Source organism: Geospiza fortis, unplaced genomic scaffold (genome assembly GCF_000277835.1).
Source record: "Geospiza fortis unplaced genomic scaffold, GeoFor_1.0 scaffold81, whole genome shotgun sequence".
Classification (NCBI taxonomy): Eukaryota; Metazoa; Chordata; class Aves; order Passeriformes; family Thraupidae; genus Geospiza; species Geospiza fortis.
The window spans coordinates 4080763-4086523 of record NW_005054318.1 but is presented as its reverse complement, the minus strand read 5'-3'; positions in this window follow the sequence as shown (position 1 = coordinate 4086523).

The window sequence follows — 5761 nt, the reverse complement described above, 5'->3', positions numbered from 1 at the left end:
GCTCAGCCCTGCCCGCCTCGTGGTGGTGCTCGCGTCTCGCGTATACCCGTTCCTTCACCAGCCTGCTGCTCCCAACTGGGTCAATTACATTCCCTCTATCTTTTTTTTTTTTCTCTTTAGAAACAAACAAACTCCTAAACTAAAAAGAACTTCAAGCTGTTGGAGCTGTTTGTGTGGAACGCAAACTCACAATGAAGGGCCCTTGCTTCGCTGTCTGACTTCTTGTCGCAGCTTGAATAAACATGCAGTGTGAGCTGCTCGGATTGCTAATCCACTAACTTCTGCTTTAAAGGGCTTGTTCCTTGTCTGGGTACAAAGCTAATTCTTGCTACTGTACATGTCAAAACTATGTTTATTTTTCTTCTCAGTGCTGATTTCTAGGGCTTGTGAACTGAAAACAGAAACAAAAAATAGGCTTTCATCTGTGCCCGTGGCAATATTTGTTGCCATTTACTGGCTTTAAAATTGTGTAAGCAAATCCCATGTAGACATTCTTGCTGTGCTTCAGCTTTCCTGACCAAAAGGAAGGAATGGGAAATTCAAGGTTAGCCTGAGTAAAATGAAAAAAAAATACAAATTCTAGTTTTAACCTTCTTTTTAAACTAGTTATATTTTAATAACAGCTATCAAGTTGACTTAGGGAGATATTTTTGTTTGGTTTCTTGAATTTATTACTTGCTTACTGGAGCACCCTTGTTCAAGAGCTTTGTATTTTTGACTAATTTGCTTTAGCACAATGTCTTTGAGAGAGCTCGCATTCTTATTGGATGATTAACTATTCATTTATAACTACTAGTAGTAATCTTTCTTTGTTTTCCTTTACACTCCTATAAAGGTTCCTTTTATGGAAGGGAAAAGGATACAGATGGTGTTTGCCACTCAGTGTCCAAACTGCTGAGCTGGGGCCCCCTTTTAGCAAGCTCCAAAGGCAGGAGGAGTTTGCAGGTCTCTTAGCTTTAAGTATGGCTCTGTTTTGCTACTGTGAAAGCAGACAAAATTGCTGCTGGCAACACAGACTTGTACTTCAGTCTTCTCATGTTTATGGAATCACACACACAAATAAACGTGCCTGGTCTATTTGAAGAGGTAATTGGCCTGTGGTCACTACCATATGTGAATATCCATATAATGCAGTAAGCTGGGCTCCTGCTTAAGCCAGTTAGCAAAATAGCTGCATCTCAAGTAGATTAGGTACATGTCAGAAAGAGGAAAAATGGGTGGAAGATTTGAAGGATGAACTTTGCCAAGAATTGAGTAGCCTGCTGCCTTGCACCTCTGTAGCTAGGGAAAAGTGTAACAGCTAGGGAGACTTTGATAAAATCTTTATCTGTGCAATTACACCACCCCTTGCCTGTTGACAATATGAAGTTATACAAGATGCGAGGGGGATCAAAACCTGTCTTGTGTAAGGAGTTCTCTAATAATGCTTTTTCTACTCGTTGTTTAAAAGCAAAAAGTTGCCACTTTTCAGATTTGCTACTTGTTGCAGTAACTGATGCATTTAGTCAATGATGAGCAGGGTCCTTATAATTTCTTATTAAAATTTGTCTAAAACTCACTGTGCCTCTTGCAGTGATATTTGTCTATATCTCTTGATTTCTAAAAAATGTGTCCAGATCCACAGATGGAAAAACTGAGGTAAAGAGATGTAGCAATCTGCTGAATGTCAGCCAAGACTGGCAAGAATTGTCATAATATCTTTGCAGCAGTAATATGTTAAATGCTGTTTCAAGATATACTCAGCACATGAATGAATTAGTCTTTTTCATAATGGTCATTATTATGGGAGGACATAAAGGTACATTCATGAAGTGTATCCCATGACTGCTGAGTACTGCTGCTTACTGGAGTGCCTAGGCTGTGTAGCAGAAAATTTCTCTTGTTCTGAAGGGATTTTCTTGATTTATTATTTAGCAGAAAAATTAAAAATACAAACAGCTTACTTAATACATGGAGAATAGATTGCTGGAATTCAGACTCTAGCTAACATTGAGCTAACACTGTTTTGGGTGACAGGATAATCTTGCCTCTCCAGAAATTACAGGTCTCCTTTCTGTAGGTGTTATGTTGGACCTGCCAGTGCTAGACAGAAAATTCAGGTACCCTGTCAAACAGCATGAAGAGCTTGTGTTTAGACAACTTAAACCATCCTCTGTGTAAAATAGAGCTGAATTTAAAAACTCTAACACATATGGAAACATCATAGTGCTGACATTTCGTAAACTGTGTTGCCTCTTCAGTTTGCTCTCTTTGGAGAGCACTAAAATGTTGTGAATTGTCCAGTGGTGACTTCCTTTTGTTTGTTGATTGTTGCTCATAGAAGATAAACTCATAGAAGGTTTGGATGGTATCAATTAGAACCATCCTTCCACAGATGCCTTGTTGGGAACCAGCATCCTTTTAACCAGAGCTGTAATTGTGTTAGAATTGCTTCAACTTCTTGTATGAGTAACGAAGAATATCATGTAGGATAATAAAATAATAATAGAAATTACATCCAAATTGCTTTCAGTGGCATTTCTGACTCTTTGGCGTATATCAGTATGATGAGTAGCCCCTTTGTTATTTAGGTTTTAAGCAATGTGATCTGTTCTATTCTAGTCTACTAAAAAATCTTTGTGATTGTTTTTTGATTATTGCTGTTCCACTGAACAATAATGGTATTTTTAATGAAGTGATTCAAAATAGGAACTAGAGAATTGTTAGTATACAGCACATGCAGTTATGCTTTCACCAGCTCTGCACCAAATGCAGTAATAGGTTTAAGGGTTTTTTATTGAGTCTTAGCCTTTAGGAAAAAAGAAAAAAACAACAAACTTTCATTGCTCTTCCTTATAAAAAGAATTTAAGCTCTGTTTGGCTGAAATGGTTAAAAATAAGTAAGTTTTACAAAAAGATAGTCTGTTCGCTTCTAAGCACTGATCTTTTGTGGTATTTCTAATGGTCTGAAAAGTGAGAACAGAATTTAAATTCAGATTAAAAATTGTAAAATAGTCTGAAGTCATCTATAGTTTTCTGTCAGCAGCCCAAACTTTGGTTAGGAGTTTTGCCATTGTTGCCAGGTGATGCTTTTAACTATGGACTGCATTTAGTCCAAGTTTCTAAAACAATGTGGTGCCTAGTATATGGTAAATATATCTATTTTTTCTGTATATCTTGCTAAGATTTAACTTTTCTATGGTATGTTCAAACAGCTTTTCCTGATGGGTTAAAAATAGTCTTCATATCAAAAGGAGGAAAAAGTGTGTTGTTAATCTTTCCATATTAAACTTGGGGTTTTCTCCTGAATAATGCCTATGGTATCAGAGGCTTCCTCCATATGTTTTACTTATCTCATTTATCGTGTAGGTAACTTATGTAAATGCTGTGCTCCAGGATGCAGTCTCCTTAAAAAATCAGGAAATCCCTGGGAAACTGTCCAAGTAAACACTGCACAGGCTACTGAAACAATCAGAAATATGGGTTTGTATACAAAATATTTTCATCAAGCCTATATAATACCCCCTTAGAGTTGTCTCTTTTTTTGTAAGGCATCCAATAAAGTGACTTTTCTGCTTGTTAGACCCTGTGTGCATCCAGTTGCCTCTCCTGTTACCCTACCGATGAAAAGTGAGTTAACTTATATTCCTGTATCAACAGGATTTGTTTCCATGGTGGCTTTTAGTTTACAGCCATGGGCTGAGGAGAAAATGTATCAGGGGAAGATAAGGAAGAAATGCAAACTCCATAAATTAAAGAAGGAATGCAAATCAAATCCTGATTGAGACCTAAATTGCCAGCTTGAAAATAATCTTCTATGTAAGTGTTTCCATAAGTTACATGATTTGGGGTAATTAGGTTTGTGGTGCCCAAACATGCTCTGGTTTTAAGGTTATGATCTTCAGAGATCAGTGTCTTACAATCTTAAATCTTTGCGATAATCTTGACTGTGCAAATCAATATACAGCAAATACAAATTCTCTTTACTCTCTTGCATACTATTATTGTTGAAGGCAAATTAAAATAATGTGGTTTGATATGCCATGATGGAAAATTCTCTCACTGCAGCATCTGTGTTTCAGCATGATGTCAATCTCTGCAGCTCATTCACAAATCCCAACCTCGGCTACGTTCTGGTTCACATTAGGTTTGTACTGAACAAAATAGAGTGCAACAAAAGTAAGCAGGAAGCAATTCCACCCCCAAATGAGGCTATTCCAGTGGTTTTAAGTGTTTAATAAAAAACTTAACAAATTGCCAACTCAGGTAGAACTTGTGGAATGCTATTGTTTCTCCTTTTGTATAGTGATGCTCTGTTGTTCAAAGTATCACATCCAACAGCCACAATTTCTCAGGCAATACTTACCAAACTCAAGCCTCTAACTCATTTATTTGAAGAAGAAATCCCCAACTCTGCTAGACTATTTCCTGCATTAAACTAATTAACCTTCAGACAGAAATTAGGTCTTGCAGAGGTGGTTGTTTCTTAAGAGAGCAGCCACAGCACTACTGACAAGTGTTTGGTGTGGAGAAAGAAAGTTTTAAAGGAGGAGTTGATTTCCAGAGGTGCTGCTGCTATGAGAAACAATTTTCAGTATTATATGTATTCTTGGTTTATCTTAGTTATATTTTTAAATGTTTTTTTTAATATTGTGTCAGCAGCAAGTACTTTGTTTTCTTTGCCATACAGACTTTATAAGATTTTATTCTGCAAAGTTTTTGTATTAAAAAGCATGTATGTGTCATTTTATAGGACCAGTGTCAGGAATTTGTCTTAGTTTTACTAATTTAATCTGTTCCTTTAACAAGAAAAAAACTGGAGGGGGAAGATAGCAGTGGGCAAGGACAGCCCATCCAAGGCTTAGTTTGATATAGTGATGTGAAAAGTTTTTCCCTGGAGTTCTGCTTACATCATCTGTGTGTCACAAGTAAGCACTGTCTTTCTTTATGAACTGACCCTATTTCAGAATTCCCTTTGCATGATGCATCACATTCTTGGTTCACCTGCCTGTGCCAGGTGCCTTAGTACTGCTTTCCCTTACCTCTGATTTAGGAGATGTGCTCAAGTGAAGAGCAAAGATATCTGCCAGGTAAGGAGGACAACATTCCTCCCAGAACACTACTAGCATGAGACCTAGGCAGCAAAATTGAGAGCAGTAGTGGAATGGTACTGTAAATCATTCTACATTTGACTGGGAGAAAAAATGGTGAATCACATGGCACAGTCTGCTTTATTTTTCTAAAGCCCTTGTTTTGCCACTGTGGTAGATGAGAGCTTTTCTGAAGTGATGCCTTCTGATACCTGTCAAGAGTGGCTCATTTTCCTCACTGCTCTCCTAGAAGGGAATGATATGAACTATTGGGCTCAAAAACATTCTTTTGAAGGAACAAACAGAAAGGATGAGGTTGAGAAATAATGATCATAATGAAAAAAGGAGCAAGTTTAAGATGATCCTGGATTTCTTTGAACATCCACTCTATCCACCACAAACCCCATTTCCTATGCCAGTGGAAATTTTTTTCATAAGTTCTTCTGTGTCAGGAGGATAAAAGATGCCTTTCTTTCTGTGCCAAAAAATTTGTCCTTTAGTTACACTGGTTTCTTTGAGAAACCACGGTGTGGTTCAAGATGCTGTTTCCTGGAGCACAGAACTTCATGTAAGGAAGGAGATTGTTATGGTTGGTTGAACCCATGGAGCTGAGCAAACACATCAAGGCTGAATGTGTTGGAAGTGAGTATAAACAGATTCCATGCCCTGAGAGGTAATTCTTGAATAGTGGC